Here is a 17,659-nt window from a genome sequence, read left to right on the forward strand (position 1 = left end):
ACCCTGCAGTCTTGGAGGCTTTTTTTCCTCCTCCTCGACACCATGCCACCCTGCAGTCTTGTAGGCTTTTTTTCCTCCTCCTTGACACCATACCACCCTGCAGCCTTGTTGGCTTTTTTTTCCTCCTCCTGGACACCATACCACCCTGCAGTCTTGTAGGCTTTTTTTCCTCCTCCTCGACACCATGCCACCCTGCTGTCTAGGAGGCTTTTTTTCCTCCTCCTTGACACCATACCACCCTGCAGCCTTGTTGGCTTTTTTTTCCTCCTCCTGGACACCATACCACCCTGCAGTCTTGGAGGCTTTTTTTCCTCCTCCTGGACACCATGCCACCCTGCAGTCTTGTAGGCTTTATTTCCTCCTCCTGGACACCATACCACCCTGCAGTCTTGTAGGCTTTTTTTCCATCTCCTGGACCCCATGCCACCCTGCAGTCTTATAGACTTTTTTTCCTCCTCCTGGACACCATGCCACCCTGCAGTCTTGGAGGCGTTTTTTCCTCCTTGACACCATACCACCCTGCAGTCTTGTGGGCTTTTTTTCCTCCTCCTGGGCACCATTCCACCCTTCACTCTTGTCAGCTATTTTTCCTCCTCCTGGACACCATGCCACCCTGCAGTCTTGGAGGCTTTTTTTCCTCCTCCTGGACACCATGCCACTCTGCAGTCTTGTAGGCTTTTCTTCCTCCGACTGGACACCATACCACCCTGCAGTCTTGTGCGCTTTTTTCCCTCCTCCTGGACACCATACCACCCTGCAGTCTTGTGGGCTTTTTTTCCTCCTCCTGGACACCATACCACCCTGCAGTCTTGGAGGCTTTTTTTCCTCCTCCTCGACACCATGCCACCCTGCAGTCTTGTAGGCTTTTTTTCCCCCTCCTGGACACCATGCCACCCTGCTGTCTTGTAGGCTTTTTTTTCCTCCTCCTGGACACAATGCCACCCTGCTGTCTTGGAGGCTTTTTTTCCTCCTCCTTGACACCATACCACCCTGCAGCCTTGTTGGCTTTTTTTTCCTCCTCCTGGACACCATACCACCCTGCAGTCTTGTAGGCTTTTTTTCCTCCTCCTGGACACCACGCCACCCTGCAGTCTTGGAGGCTTTTTTTCCTCCTCCTGGACACCATGCCACTCTGCAGTCTTGTAGGCTTTTTTTCCTCCGACTGGACACCATACCATCCTGCAGTCTTGTGGGCTTTTTTCCCTCCTCCTGGACACCATGCCACCCTGCTGTCTTGGAGGCTTTTTTTCCTCCTCCTCGACACCATGCCACCCTGCAGTCTTGTCGGCTTTTTTTCCTCCGACTGGACACCATACCACCCTGCAGGCTTGTGGGCTTTTTTTCCTCCTCCTGGACACCATACCACCCTGCAGTCTTGTGGGCTTTTTTTTCCTACTCCTGGACACCATACCACCCTGCAGTCTTGTAGGCTTTTTTCCATCTCCTGGACACCATGCCACCCTGCAGTCTTATAGGCTTTTTTTCCTCCTCCTGGACACCATGCCACCCTGCAGTCTTGTGGGCTTTTTTTCCTCCTCCTGGGCACCATACCACCCTGCACTCTTGTCAGCTATTTTTCCTCCTCCTGGAGACGATACCACCCTGCACTCTTGTTGGCTTTTTGTCCTCCTCCTGGACACCATGCCACCCTGCAGTCTTGGAGGCTTTTTTTCCTCCTCCTGGACACCATGCCACTCTGCAGTCTTGTAGGCTTTTTTTCCTCCGACTGGACACCATACCATCCTGCAGTCTTGTGGGCTTTTTTCCCTCCTCCTGGACTCCATGCCACCCTGCTGTCTTGGAAGCTTTTTTTCCTCCTCCTCGACACCATGCCACCCTGCAGTCTTGTCGGCTTTTTTTCCTCCGACTGGACACCATACCACCCTGCAGGCTTGTTGGCTTTTTTTCCTCCTCCTGGAAACCATACCACCCTGCAGTCTTGTGGGCTTTTTTTTCCTACTCCTGGACACCATACCACCCTGCAGTCTTGTAGGCTTTTTTTCCTCCTCCTGGACACCATGCCACCCTGCAGTCTTGGAGGCTTTTTTTCCTCCTCCTGGACACCATGCCACCCTGCAGTCTTGGAGGCTTTTTTTCCTCCTCCTGGACACCATGCCACTCTGCAGTCTTGTAGGCTTTTTTTCCTCCGACTGGACACCATACCATCCTGCAGTCTTGTGGGCTTTTTTCCCTCCTCCTGGACACCATGCCACCCTGCTGTCTTGGAGGCTTTTTTTCCTCCTCCTCGACACCATGCCACCCTGCAGTCTTGTCGGCTTTTTTTCCTCCGACTGGACACCATACCACCCTGCAGGCTTGTTGGCTTTTTTTCCTCCTCCTGGACACCATACCACCCTGCAGTCTTGTGGGCTTTTTTTTCCTACTCCTGGACACCATACCACCCTGCAGTCTTGTAGGCTTTTTTTCCTCCTCCTGGACACCATGCCACCCTGCAGTCTTGGAGGCTTTTTTTCCTCCTCCTGGACACCATGCCACTCTGCAGTCTTGTAGGCTTTTTTTCCTCCTCCTGGACACCATACCACCCTGCAGTCTTGGAGGCTTTTTTTCCTCCTCCTGGACACCATGCCACTCTGCAGTCTTGTAGGCTTTTTTTCCTCCGACTGGACACCATACCACCCTGCAGTCTTGTGGGCTTTTTTCCCTCCTACTGGACACCTCTCCACCCTGCAGTCTTGTCAGCTTTTTTTCCTCCTCCTGGACTCCATGCCACCCTACAGTCTTGTGGGCTTTCTTTCCTCCTCCTGGACACCATACCCCCCAGCAGTCTTGTGGGCGTTTTTTTCCTCCTCTTGGACACCATACCACCCTGCAGTCTTGTAGGCTTTTTTTCCTCCTCCTGCACACCATACCACCCTGCAGTCTTGTAGGCTTTTTTTTCCATCTCCTGGACCCCATGCCACCATGCAGTCTTGAAGGCTTTTTTTCCTCCTCCTGGGCACCATACCACCCTGCTCTCTTGTCAGCTATTTTTCCTCCTCCTGGAGACGATAGCACCCTGCACTCTTGTTGGCTTTTTGTCCTCCTCCTGGACACCATACCACCCTGCAGTCTTGTGGGCTTTTTTTCCTCCTCCTGGACACCATACCACCCTGCAGTCTTGTACGCTTTTTTTCCTCCTCCTGGACACCAAACCACCCTGCAGTCTTGTGGGCTTTTTTCCTCCTCCTGGACACCATACCACCCTGCAGTCTTGAAGGCTTTTTTTCCTCCTCCTGGACACCATGCCACTCTGCAGTCTTGTAGGCTTTTTTTCCTCCGACTGGACACCATACCACCCTGCAGTCTTGTGGGCTTTTTTCCCTCCTACTGGACACCTCTCCACCCTGCAGTCTTGTCAGCTTTTTTTCCTCCTCCTGGACACCATACCACCCTGCAGTCTTGTAGGCTTTTTTTCCTCCTCCTGCACACCATACCACCCTGCAGTCTTGTAGGCTTTTTTTTCCATCTCCTGGACCCCATGCCACCATGCAGTCTTGAAGGCTTTTTTTCCTCCTCCTGGGCACCATACCACCCTGCTCTCTTGTCAGCTATTTTTCCTCCTCCTGGAGACGATAGCACCCTGCACTCTTGTTGGCTTTTTGTCCTCCTCCTGGACACCATACCACCCTGCAGTCTTGTGGGCTTTTTTTCCTCCTCCTGGACACCATACCACCCTGCAGTCTTGTACGCTTTTTTTCCTCCTCCTGGACACCAAACCACCCTGCAGTCTTGAAGGCTTTTTTCCCCCTCCTGGACACCATACCACCCTGCAGTCTTGTGGGCTTTTTTTCTTCCTCCTGGACACCATACCACCCTGCAGTCTTGTCGGCTTTTTTCCTCCTCCTGGACACCATACCACCCTGCAGTCTTGTAGGCTTTTTTTCCTCCTCTTGGACACCATACCACCCTGCACTCTTGTAGGCTTGTTTTTCCTCCTCTTGGACACCATACCACCCTGCACTCTTGTAGGCTTTTTTTCCTCCTCTTGGACACCATACCACCCTGCAGTCTTGTAGGCTTTTTTTTCTCCTACAGGGGGAGGGAGTGTTGTTGGCTTTTTTTTCTCCTGCAGGGGGAGTGTTGTCGGCATTTTTTTCTCCTGCAGGTGGAGTGTTGTTGGCTTTTTTTTTCTCCTGCAGGGGGAGTGTTGTCGACTTTTTTTTCTCCTGCAGGGGGAGTCCTGTTGGCTTTTTTTTTCTCCTGCAGGGGGAGTGTTGTAGGCTTTTTTTCTCCTGCAGGCAGGGTGTTGTTGGCTATTTTTTTCTCCTGCAGGGGGAGTGTTGTAGGCTTTTTTTCTCCTGCAGGCAGAGTGTTGTTGGCTTTTTTTCCTCCTCCAGGGGGAGTGCTGTTGGCTTTTTTTTTCTCCTGCAGGGGGAGTCTTGCAGGCTTTTTTTCTCCTGCAGGGGGAGGGAGTGTTGCAGGGTTTTTTTTTCTCCTGCAGGGGGACTGTTGTAAGATTTTTTTCTCCTGCAGGGGGAGTCTTGGAGGCTTTTTTTCTCCTGCAGGGGGAGGGAGTGTTGTAGGGTTTTTTTTCTCCTGCAGGGGGAGTGTTGTAAGTTTTTTTTTCTCCTGCAGGGAGAGTGATGTTGGCTTTTTTTTCTCCTGCAGGGGGAGGGTTGTTTTGATTGTCTGCGATTTGTGCTGTCTGACACGCTCGCTGGTATGTTCGTTTTTGCCGCACTACTCCTCGCCTTCAACTACAACTACCACTACTACGAGCCTTCAACTACTCCCAACGACCACGAGTACTTCCACCACCCCTATTGGCCTACTACGATTACAACGAGCCCACTTTTATCAGTACCGCCACTGCGACTACGACTACGACTACTAGCTGACTACTACCACTCCCACAAGCCGAATAAAAACCACTCGTACTACTGCCACCACTACCATTACCGATAAGGAATTGGAAAGAATGTGAGGGTTCTCCATTGAAAAAGAAGATCGTGATGGAAAGAAAAGTTTCAAATGGAAATTAAAAGTAAACTCGAACGGCACTCAGAAGAGAGCATACCTCCACCAGGTGCGCTGGTCACGTTTTGTATTCCAGAGTTCCCCTTAACTACCATAACTTTTTGAGATATCCTGCCAGAGGCTATATTGTTTGGCCCGATGGTGAAGAATCACTTTAAAATTCTACGAGATGGGTCCGGATCCAGATCTTCACCAAAATTGAATCGATTCTTCCTTGTCACACACACAACCTCTCCACCAAGCTTCGTCCAAATCCGTCCATAACGTTTTGAGATATCCTGCTGGATGTATCGTTTTTGGCCCTGTCTCCCAATGGTGAAGAATCATTTTAAAGAATTGTCGGAGCCGGATCCGATTCCAGATCTTCACCAAAATCGAATCATTTCGTCTTTGTCACACACGCCACATCTCTGCCGAATTTAGTCCGAATCCGTCTACAACCTTTTGAGATATCCTGTTCACAAACGGACAGACAGACAAACAGACAGGGGTAAAAAACATAACCTCCATCCACCGTTGGTGGCAGAAAATACGAAACTCTCACTTGGGAAACATTTTCAGTCCTTCAAGTATTTCCAAAGAGAATCAGTTATTGCCTACGACCATACCACCCTGAATACGCCCGATCTCGTCCGATCTCGGAAGCTAAGCAGGTTCGGGCCCGGTTAGTACCTGGATGGGAGACCGCCTGGGAACCCCGGGTGTTGTAGGCTTTTTTTTCTCCTGCAGGGGGAGCCTGGGTCGGCTTTTTTTCCTCCGATTGGACACCATACCACCCTGCAGGCTTGTAGGCTTTTTTCCCTCCTCCTGGACACCATACCACACTGCAGTCTTGTGGGCTTTTTTTCCTCTCCTGGACACCATACCACCCTGCAGTCTTGGAGGCTTTTTTTCCTCCTCCTCGACACCATGCCACCCTGCAGTCTTGGAGGCTTTTTTTCCTCCTCCTCGACACCATGCCACCCTGCAGTCTTGGAGGCTTTTTTTCCTCCTCCTCGACACCATGCCACCCTGCAGTCTTGTAGGCTTTTTTTCCTCCTCCTTGACACCATACCACCCTGCAGCCTTGTTGGCTTTTTTTTCCTCCTCCTGGACACCATACCACCCTGCAGTCTTGTAGGCTTTTTTTCCTCCTCCTCGACACCATGCCACCCTGCTGTCTAGGAGGCTTTTTTTCCTCCTCCTTGACACCATACCACCCTGCAGCCTTGTTGGCTTTTTTTTCCTCCTCCTGGACACCATACCACCCTGCAGTCTTGGAGGCTTTTTTTCCTCCTCCTGGACACCATGCCACCCTGCAGTCTTGTAGGCTTTTTTTCCTCCTCCTGGACACCATACCACCCTGCAGTCTTGTAGGCTTTTTTTCCATCTCCTGGACCCCATGCCACCCTGCAGTCTTATAGACTTTTTTTCCTCCTCCTGGACACCATGCCACCCTGCAGTCTTGGAGGCGTTTTTTCCTCCTTGACACCATACCACCCTGCAGTCTTGTGGGCTTTTTTTCCTCCTCCTGGGCACCATTCCACCCTTCACTCTTGTCAGCTATTTTTCCTCCTCCTGGACACCATGCCACCCTGCAGTCTTGGAGGCTTTTTTTCCTCCTCCTGGACACCATGCCACTCTGCAGTCTTGTAGGCTTTTCTTCCTCCGACTGGACACCATACCACCCTGCAGTCTTGTGCGCTTTTTTCCCTCCTCCTGGACACCATACCACCCTGCAGTCTTGTGGGCTTTTTTTCCTCCTCCTGGACACCATACCACCCTGCAGTCTTGGAGGCTTTTTTTCCTCCTCCTCGACACCATGCCACCCTGCAGTCTTGTAGGCTTTTTTTCCCCCTCCTGGACACCATGCCACCCTGCTGTCTTGTAGGCTTTTTTTTCCTCCTCCTGGACACAATGCCACCCTGCTGTCTTGGAGGCTTTTTTTCCTCCTCCTTGACACCATACCACCCTGCAGCCTTGTTGGCTTTTTTTTCCTCCTCCTGGACACCATACCACCCTGCAGTCTTGTAGGCTTTTTTTCCTCCTCCTGGACACCACGCCACCCTGCAGTCTTGGAGGCTTTTTTTCCTCCTCCTGGACACCATGCCACTCTGCAGTCTTGTAGGCTTTTTTTCCTCCGACTGGACACCATACCATCCTGCAGTCTTGTGGGCTTTTTTCCCTCCTCCTGGACACCATGCCACCCTGCTGTCTTGGAGGCTTTTTTTCCTCCTCCTCGACACCATGCCACCCTGCAGTCTTGTCGGCTTTTTTTCCTCCGACTGGACACCATACCACCCTGCAGGCTTGTGGGCTTTTTTTCCTCCTCCTGGACACCATACCACCCTGCAGTCTTGTGGGCTTTTTTTTCCTACTCCTGGACACCATACCACCCTGCAGCCTTGTAGGCTTTTTTCCATCTCCTGGACACCATGCCACCCTGCAGTCTTATAGGCTTTTTTTCCTCCTCCTGGACACCATGCCACCCTGCAGTCTTGTGGGCTTTTTTTCCTCCTCCTGGGCACCATACCACCCTGCACTCTTGTCAGCTATTTTTCCTCCTCCTGGAGACGATACCACCCTGCACTCTTGTTGGCTTTTTGTCCTCCTCCTGGACACCATGCCACCCTGCAGTCTTGGAGGCTTTTTTTCCTCCTCCTGGACACCATGCCACTCTGCAGTCTTGTAGGCTTTTTTTCCTCCGACTGGACACCATACCATCCTGCAGTCTTGTGGGCTTTTTTCCCTCCTCCTGGACACCATGCCACCCTGCTGTCTTGGAAGCTTTTTTTCCTCCTCCTCGACACCATGCCACCCTGCAGTCTTGTCGGCTTTTTTTCCTCCGACTGGACACCATACCACCCTGCAGGCTTGTTGGCTTTTTTTCCTCCTCCTGGAAACCATACCACCCTGCAGTCTTGTGGGCTTTTTTTTCCTACTCCTGGACACCATACCACCCTGCAGTCTTGTAGGCTTTTTTTCCTCCTCCTGGACACCATGCCACCCTGCAGTCTTGGAGGCTTTTTTTCCTCCTCCTGGACACCATGCCACCCTGCAGTCTTGGAGGCTTTTTTTCCTCCTCCTGGACACCATGCCACTCTGCAGTCTTGTAGGCTTTTTTTCCTCCGACTGGACACCATACCATCCTGCAGTCTTGTGGGCTTTTTTCCCTCCTCCTGGACACCATGCCACCCTGCTGTCTTGGAGGCTTTTTTTCCTCCTCCTCGACACCATGCCACCCTGCAGTCTTGTCGGCTTTTTTTCCTCCGACTGGACACCATACCACCCTGCAGGCTTGTTGGCTTTTTTTCCTCCTCCTGGACACCATACCACCCTGCAGTCTTGTGGGCTTTTTTTTCCTACTCCTGGACACCATACCACCCTGCAGTCTTGTAGGCTTTTTTTCCTCCTCCTGGACACCATGCCACCCTGCAGTCTTGGAGGCTTTTTTTCCTCCTCCTGGACACCATGCCACTCTGCAGTCTTGTAGGCTTTTTTTCCTCCTCCTGGACACCATACCACCCTGCAGTCTTGGAGGCTTTTTTTCCTCCTCCTGGACACCATGCCACTCTGCAGTCTTGTAGGCTTTTTTTCCTCCGACTGGACACCATACCACCCTGCAGTCTTGTGGGCTTTTTTCCCTCCTACTGGACACCTCTCCACCCTGCAGTCTTGTCAGCTTTTTTTCCTCCTCCTGGACTCCATGCCACCCTACAGTCTTGTGGGCTTTCTTTCCTCCTCCTGGACACCATACCCCCCAGCAGTCTTGTGGGCGTTTTTTTCCTCCTCCTGGACACCATACCACCCTGCAGTCTTGTAGGCTTTTTTTCCTCCTCCTGCACACCATACCACCCTGCAGTCTTGTAGGCTTTTTTTTCCATCTCCTGGACCCCATGCCACCATGCAGTCTTGAAGGCTTTTTTTCCTCCTCCTGGGCACCATACCACCCTGCTCTCTTGTCAGCTATTTTTCCTCCTCCTGGAGACGATAGCACCCTGCACTCTTGTTGGCTTTTTGTCCTCCTCCTGGACACCATACCACCCTGCAGTCTTGTGGGCTTTTTTTCCTCCTCCTGGACACCATACCACCCTGCAGTCTTGAAGGCTTTTTTTCCTCCTCCTGGACACCATGCCACTCTGCAGTCTTGTAGGCTTTTTTTCCTCCGACTGGACACCATACCACCCTGCAGTCTTGTGGGCTTTTTTCCCTCCTACTGGACACCTCTCCACCCTGCAGTCTTGTCAGCTTTTTTTCCTCCTCCTGGACACCATACCACCCTGCAGTCTTGTAGGCTTTTTTTCCTCCTCCTGCACACCATACCACCCTGCAGTCTTGTAGGCTTTTTTTTCCATCTCCTGGACCCCATGCCACCATGCAGTCTTGAAGGCTTTTTTTCCTCCTCCTGGGCACCATACCACCCTGCTCTCTTGTCAGCTATTTTTCCTCCTCCTGGAGACGATAGCACCCTGCACTCTTGTTGGCTTTTTGTCCTCCTCCTGGACACCATACCACCCTGCAGTCTTGTGGGCTTTTTTTCCTCCTCCTGGACACCATACCACCCTGCAGTCTTGTACGCTTTTTTTCCTCCTCCTGGACACCAAACCACCCTGCAGTCTTGTGGGCTTTTTTCCTCCTCCTGGACACCATACCACCCTGCAGTCTTGAAGGCTTTTTTCCCCCTCCTGGACACCATACCACCCTGCAGTCTTGTGGGCTTTTTTTCTTCCTCCTGGACACCATACCACCCTGCAGTCTTGTCGGCTTTTTTCCTCCTCCTGGACACCATACCACCCTGCAGTCTTGTAGGCTTTTTTTCCTCCTCTTGGACACCATACCACCCTGCACTCTTGTAGGCTTGTTTTTCCTCCTCTTGGACACCATACCACCCTGCACTCTTGTAGGCTTTTTTTCCTCCTCTTGGACACCATACCACCCTGCAGTCTTGTAGGCTTTTTTTTCTCCTACAGGGGGAGGGAGTGTTGTTGGCTTTTTTTTCTCCTGCAGGGGGAGTGTTGTCGGCATTTTTTTCTCCTGCAGGTGGAGTGTTGTTGGCTTTTTTTTTCTCCTGCAGGGGGAGTGTTGTCGACTTTTTTTTCTCCTGCAGGGGGAGTCCTGTTGGCCTTTTTTTTCTCCTGCAGGGGGAGTGTTGTAGGCTTTTTTTCTCCTGCAGGCAGGGTGTTGTTGGCTATTTTTTTCTCCTGCAGGGGGAGTGTTGTAGGCTTTTTTTCTCCTGCAGGCAGAGTGTTGTTGGCTTTTTTTCCTCCTCCAGGGGGAGTGCTGTTGGCTTTTTTTTCTCCTGCAGGGGGAGTCTTGCAGGCTTTTTTTCTCCTGCAGGGGGAGGGAGTGTTGCAGGGTTTTTTTTTCTCCTGCAGGGGGACTGTTGTAAGATTTTTTTCTCCTGCAGGGGGAGTCTTGGAGGCTTTTTTTCTCCTGCAGGGGGAGGGAGTGTTGTAGGGTTTTTTTTCTCCTGCAGGGGGAGTGTTGTAAGTTTTTTTTTCTCCTGCAGGGAGAGTGATGTTGGCTTTTTTTTCTCCTGCAGGGGGAGGGTTGTTTTGATTGTCTGCGATTTGTGCTGTCTGACACGCTCGCTGGTATGTTCGTTTTTGCCGCACTACTCCTCGCCTTCAACTACAACTACCACTACTACGAGCCTTCAACTACTCCCAACGACCACGAGTACTTCCACCACCCCTATTGGCCTACTACGATTACAACGAGCCCACTTTTATCAGTACCGCCACTGCGACTACGACTACGACTACTAGCTGACTACTACCACTCCCACAAGCCGAATAAAAACCACTCGTACTACTGCCACCACTACCATTACCGATAAGGAATTGGAAAGAATGTGAGGGTTCTCCATTGAAAAAGAAGATCGTGATGGAAAGAAAAGTTTCAAATGGAAATTAAAAGTAAACTCGAACGGCACTCAGAAGAGAGCATACCTCCACCAGGTGCGCTGGTCACGTTTTGTATTCCAGAGTTCCCCTTAACTACCATAACTTTTTGAGATATCCTGCCAGAGGCTATATTGTTTGGCCCGATGGTGAAGAATCACTTTAAAATTCTACGAGATGGGTCCGGATCCAGATCTTCACCAAAATTGAATCGATTCTTCCTTGTCACACACACAACCTCTCCACCAAGCTTCGTCCAAATCCGTCCATAACGTTTTGAGATATCCTGCTGGATGTATCGTTTTTGGCCCTGTCTCCCAATGGTGAAGAATCATTTTAAAGAATTGTCGGAGCCGGATCCGATTCCAGATCTTCACCAAAATCGAATCATTTCGTCTTTGTCACACACGCCACATCTCTGCCGAATTTAGTCCGAATCCGTCTACAACCTTTTGAGATATCCTGTTCACAAACGGACAGACAGACAAACAGACAGGGGTAAAAAACATAACCTCCATCCACCGTTGGTGGCAGAAAATACGAAACTCTCACTTGGGAAACATTTTCAGTCCTTCAAGTATTTCCAAAGAGAATCAGTTATTGCCTACGACCATACCACCCTGAATACGCCCGATCTCGTCCGATCTCGGAAGCTAAGCAGGTTCGGGCCCGGTTAGTACCTGGATGGGAGACCGCCTGGGAACCCCGGGTGTTGTAGGCTTTTTTTTCTCCTGCAGGGGGAGCCTGGGTCGGCTTTTTTTCCTCCGATTGGACACCATACCACCCTGCAGGCTTGTAGGCTTTTTTCCCTCCTCCTGGACACCATACCACACTGCAGTCTTGTGGGCTTTTTTTCCTCTCCTGGACACCATACCACCCTGCAGTCTTGGAGGCTTTTTTTCCTCCTCCTCGACACCATGCCACCCTGCAGTCTTGGAGGCTTTTTTTCCTCCTCCTGGGCACCATACCACCCTGCACTCTTGTCAGCTATTTTTCCTCCTCCTGGAGACGATACCACCCTGCACTCTTGTTGGCTTTTTGTCCTCCTCCTGGACACCATGCCACTCTGCAGTCTTGGAGGCTTTTTTTCCTCCTCCTCGACACCATGCCACCCTGCAGTCTTGGAGGCTTTTTTTCCTCCTCCTCGACACCATGCCACCCTGCAGTCTTGTAGGCTTTTTTTCCTCCTCCTTGACACCATACCACCCTGCAGCCTTGTTGGCTTTTTTTTCCTCCTCCTGGACACCATACCACCCTGCAGTCTTGTAGGCTTTTTTTCCTCCTCCTCGACACCATGCCACCCTGCTGTCTAGGAGGCTTTTTTTCCTCCTCCTTGACACCATACCACCCTGCAGCCTTGTTGGCTTTTTTTTCCTCCTCCTGGACACCATACCACCCTGCAGTCTTGGAGGCTTTTTTTCCTCCTCCTGGACACCATGCCACCCTGCAGTCTTGTAGGCTTTATTTCCTCCTCCTGGACACCATACCACCCTGCAGTCTTGTAGGCTTTTTTTCCATCTCCTGGACCCCATGCCACCCTGCAGTCTTATAGACTTTTTTTCCTCCTCCTGGACACCATGCCACCCTGCAGTCTTGGAGGCGTTTTTTCCTCCTTGACACCATACCACCCTGCAGTCTTGTGGGCTTTTTTTCCTCCTCCTGGGCACCATTCCACCCTTCACTCTTGTCAGCTATTTTTCCTCCTCCTGGACACCATGCCACCCTGCAGTCTTGGAGGCTTTTTTTCCTCCTCCTGGACACCATGCCACTCTGCAGTCTTGTAGGCTTTTCTTCCTCCGACTGGACACCATACCACCCTGCAGTCTTGTGCGCTTTTTTCCCTCCTCCTGGACACCATACCACCCTGCAGTCTTGTGGGCTTTTTTTCCTCCTCCTGGACACCATACCACCCTGCAGTCTTGGAGGCTTTTTTTCCTCCTCCTCGACACCATGCCACCCTGCAGTCTTGTAGGCTTTTTTTCCCCCTCCTGGACACCATGCCACCCTGCTGTCTTGTAGGCTTTTTTTTCCTCCTCCTGGACACAATGCCACCCTGCTGTCTTGGAGGCTTTTTTTCCTCCTCCTTGACACCATACCACCCTGCAGCCTTGTTGGCTTTTTTTTCCTCCTCCTGGACACCATACCACCCTGCAGTCTTGTAGGCTTTTTTTCCTCCTCCTGGACACCACGCCACCCTGCAGTCTTGGAGGCTTTTTTTCCTCCTCCTGGACACCATGCCACTCTGCAGTCTTGTAGGCTTTTTTTCCTCCGACTGGACACCATACCATCCTGCAGTCTTGTGGGCTTTTTTCCCTCCTCCTGGACACCATGCCACCCTGCTGTCTTGGAGGCTTTTTTTCCTCCTCCTCGACACCATGCCACCCTGCAGTCTTGTCGGCTTTTTTTCCTCCGACTGGACACCATACCACCCTGCAGGCTTGTGGGCTTTTTTTCCTCCTCCTGGACACCATACCACCCTGCAGTCTTGTGGGCTTTTTTTTCCTACTCCTGGACACCATACCACCCTGCAGTCTTGTAGGCTTTTTTCCATCTCCTGGACACCATGCCACCCTGCAGTCTTATAGGCTTTTTTTCCTCCTCCTGGACACCATGCCACCCTGCAGTCTTGTGGGCTTTTTTTCCTCCTCCTGGGCACCATACCACCCTGCACTCTTGTCAGCTATTTTTCCTCCTCCTGGAGACGATACCACCCTGCACTCTTGTTGGCTTTTTGTCCTCCTCCTGGACACCATGCCACCCTGCAGTCTTGGAGGCTTTTTTTCCTCCTCCTGGACACCATGCCACTCTGCAGTCTTGTAGGCTTTTTTTCCTCCGACTGGACACCATACCATCCTGCAGTCTTGTGGGCTTTTTTCCCTCCTCCTGGACACCATGCCACCCTGCTGTCTTGGAAGCTTTTTTTCCTCCTCCTCGACACCATGCCACCCTGCAGTCTTGTCGGCTTTTTTTCCTCCGACTGGACACCATACCACCCTGCAGGCTTGTTGGCTTTTTTTCCTCCTCCTGGAAACCATACCACCCTGCAGTCTTGTGGGCTTTTTTTTCCTACTCCTGGACACCATACCACCCTGCAGTCTTGTAGGCTTTTTTTCCTCCTCCTGGACACCATGCCACCCTGCAGTCTTGGAGGCTTTTTTTCCTCCTCCTGGACACCATGCCACCCTGCAGTCTTGGAGGCTTTTTTTCCTCCTCCTGGACACCATGCCACTCTGCAGTCTTGTAGGCTTTTTTTCCTCCGACTGGACACCATACCATCCTGCAGTCTTGTGGGCTTTTTTCCCTCCTCCTGGACACCATGCCACCCTGCTGTCTTGGAGGCTTTTTTTCCTCCTCCTCGACACCATGCCACCCTGCAGTCTTGTCGGCTTTTTTTCCTCCGACTGGACACCATACCACCCTGCAGGCTTGTTGGCTTTTTTTCCTCCTCCTGGACACCATACCACCCTGCAGTCTTGTGGGCTTTTTTTTCCTACTCCTGGACACCATACCACCCTGCAGTCTTGTAGGCTTTTTTTCCTCCTCCTGGACACCATGCCACCCTGCAGTCTTGGAGGCTTTTTTTCCTCCTCCTGGACACCATGCCACTCTGCAGTCTTGTAGGCTTTTTTTCCTCCTCCTGGACACCATACCACCCTGCAGTCTTGGAGGCTTTTTTTCCTCCTCCTGGACACCATGCCACTCTGCAGTCTTGTAGGCTTTTTTTCCTCCGACTGGACACCATACCACCCTGCAGTCTTGTGGGCTTTTTTCCCTCCTACTGGACACCTCTCCACCCTGCAGTCTTGTCAGCTTTTTTTCCTCCTCCTGGACTCCATGCCACCCTACAGTCTTGTGGGCTTTCTTTCCTCCTCCTGGACACCATACCCCCCAGCAGTCTTGTGGGCGTTTTTTTCCTCCTCTTGGACACCATACCACCCTGCAGTCTTGTAGGCTTTTTTTCCTCCTCCTGCACACCATACCACCCTGCAGTCTTGTAGGCTTTTTTTTCCATCTCCTGGACCCCATGCCACCATGCAGTCTTGAAGGCTTTTTTTCCTCCTCCTGGGCACCATACCACCCTGCTCTCTTGTCAGCTATTTTTCCTCCTCCTGGAGACGATAGCACCCTGCACTCTTGTTGGCTTTTTGTCCTCCTCCTGGACACCATACCACCCTGCAGTCTTGTGGGCTTTTTTTCCTCCTCCTGGACACCATACCACCCTGCAGTCTTGTACGCTTTTTTTCCTCCTCCTGGACACCAAACCACCCTGCAGTCTTGTGGGCTTTTTTCCTCCTCCTGGACACCATACCACCCTGCAGTCTTGAAGGCTTTTTTTCCTCCTCCTGGACACCATGCCACTCTGCAGTCTTGTAGGCTTTTTTTCCTCCGACTGGACACCATACCACCCTGCAGTCTTGTGGGCTTTTTTCCCTCCTACTGGACACCTCTCCACCCTGCAGTCTTGTCAGCTTTTTTTCCTCCTCCTGGACACCATACCACCCTGCAGTCTTGTAGGCTTTTTTTCCTCCTCCTGCACACCATACCACCCTGCAGTCTTGTAGGCTTTTTTTTCCATCTCCTGGACCCCATGCCACCATGCAGTCTTGAAGGCTTTTTTTCCTCCTCCTGGGCACCATACCACCCTGCTCTCTTGTCAGCTATTTTTCCTCCTCCTGGAGACGATAGCACCCTGCACTCTTGTTGGCTTTTTGTCCTCCTCCTGGACACCATACCACCCTGCAGTCTTGTGGGCTTTTTTTCCTCCTCCTGGACACCATACCACCCTGCAGTCTTGTACGCTTTTTTTCCTCCTCCTGGACACCAAACCACCCTGCAGTCTTGAAGGCTTTTTTCCCCCTCCTGGACACCATACCACCCTGCAGTCTTGTGGGCTTTTTTTCTTCCTCCTGGACACCATACCACCCTGCAGTCTTGTCGGCTTTTTTCCTCCTCCTGGACACCATACCACCCTGCAGTCTTGTAGGCTTTTTTTCCTCCTCTTGGACACCATACCACCCTGCACTCTTGTAGGCTTGTTTTTCCTCCTCTTGGACACCATACCACCCTGCACTCTTGTAGGCTTTTTTTCCTCCTCTTGGACACCATACCACCCTGCAGTCTTGTAGGCTTTTTTTTCTCCTACAGGGGGAGGGAGTGTTGTTGGCTTTTTTTTCTCCTGCAGGGGGAGTGTTGTCGGCATTTTTTTCTCCTGCAGGTGGAGTGTTGTTGGCTTTTTTTTTCTCCTGCAGGGGGAGTGTTGTCGACTTTTTTTTCTCCTGCAGGGGGAGTCCTGTTGGCTTTTTTTTTCTCCTGCAGGGGGAGTGTTGTAGGCTTTTTTTCTCCTGCAGGCAGGGTGTTGTTGGCTATTTTTTTCTCCTGCAGGGGGAGTGTTGTAGGCTTTTTTTCTCCTGCAGGCAGAGTGTTGTTGGCTTTTTTTCCTCCTCCAGGGGGAGTGCTGTTGGCTTTTTTTTTCTCCTGCAGGGGGAGTCTTGCAGGCTTTTTTTCTCCTGCAGGGGGAGGGAGTGTTGCAGGGTTTTTTTTTCTCCTGCAGGGGGACTGTTGTAAGATTTTTTTCTCCTGCAGGGGGAGTCTTGGAGGCTTTTTTTCTCCTGCAGGGGGAGGGAGTGTTGTAGGGTTTTTTTTCTCCTGCAGGGGGAGTGTTGTAAGTTTTTTTTTCTCCTGCAGGGAGAGTGATGTTGGCTTTTTTTTCTCCTGCAGGGGGAGGGTTGTTTTGATTGTCTGCGATTTGTGCTGTCTGACACGCTCGCTGGTATGTTCGTTTTTGCCGCACTACTCCTCGCCTTCAACTACAACTACCACTACTACGAGCCTTCAACTACTCCCAACGACCACGAGTACTTCCACCACCCCTATTGGCCTACTACGATTACAACGAGCCCACTTTTATCAGTACCGCCACTGCGACTACGACTACGACTACTAGCTGACTACTACCACTCCCACAAGCCGAATAAAAACCACTCGTACTACTGCCACCACTACCATTACCGATAAGGAATTGGAAAGAATGTGAGGGTTCTCCATTGAAAAAGAAGATCGTGATGGAAAGAAAAGTTTCAAATGGAAATTAAAAGTAAACTCGAACGGCACTCAGAAGAGAGCATACCTCCACCAGGTGCGCTGGTCACGTTTTGTATTCCAGAGTTCCCCTTAACTACCATAACTTTTTGAGATATCCTGCCAGAGGCTATATTGTTTGGCCCGATGGTGAAGAATCACTTTAAAATTCTACGAGATGGGTCCGGATCCAGATCTTCACCAAAATTGAATCGATTCTTCCTTGTCACACACACAACCTCTCCACCAAGCTTCGTCCAAATCCGTCCATAACGTTTTGAGATATCCTGCTGGATGTATCGTTTTTGGCCCTGTCTCCCAATGGTGAAGAATCATTTTAAAGAATTGTCGGAGCCGGATCCGATTCCAGATCTTCACCAAAATCGAATCATTTCGTCTTTGTCACACACGCCACATCTCTGCCGAATTTAGTCCGAATCCGTCTACAACCTTTTGAGATATCCTGTTCACAAACGGACAGACAGACAAACAGACAGGGGTAAAAAACATAACCTCCATCCACCGTTGGTGGCAGAAAATACGAAACTCTCACTTGGGAAACATTTTCAGTCCTTCAAGTATTTCCAAAGAGAATCAGTTATTGCCTACGACCATACCACCCTGAATACGCCCGATCCCGTCCGATCTCGGAAGCTAAGCAGGTTCGGGCCCGGTTAGTACCTGGATGGGAGACCGCCTGGGAACCCCGGGTGTTGTAGGCT

General features: G+C 51.2%; 3 non-coding genes across 3 annotated transcripts; all 3 read left to right on the forward strand.

The window, feature by feature from the left end:
- The first annotated feature begins 5,571 nt into the window (after positions 1-5,571).
- LOC144890132 (5S ribosomal RNA) lies at positions 5,572-5,690 on the forward strand. Its single transcript, XR_013622289.1, has one exon. It is a non-coding gene; the product is annotated as a 5S ribosomal RNA (ribosomal RNA).
- A 5,771-nt stretch (positions 5,691-11,461) lies between these two features.
- Positions 11,462-11,580, forward strand: LOC144890142 (5S ribosomal RNA). The gene has a single exon (XR_013622290.1). It is a non-coding gene; the product is annotated as a 5S ribosomal RNA (ribosomal RNA).
- A 5,960-nt stretch (positions 11,581-17,540) lies between these two features.
- LOC137420065 (5S ribosomal RNA) lies at positions 17,541-17,659 on the forward strand. The gene has a single exon (XR_010983123.2). It is a non-coding gene; the product is annotated as a 5S ribosomal RNA (ribosomal RNA).

The sequence above is a fragment of the Myxine glutinosa genome, chromosome 1, assembly GCF_964187855.1.
Source record: "Myxine glutinosa chromosome 1, kmMyxGlut1.1, whole genome shotgun sequence".
Taxonomy (NCBI): Eukaryota; Metazoa; Chordata; class Myxini; order Myxiniformes; family Myxinidae; genus Myxine; species Myxine glutinosa.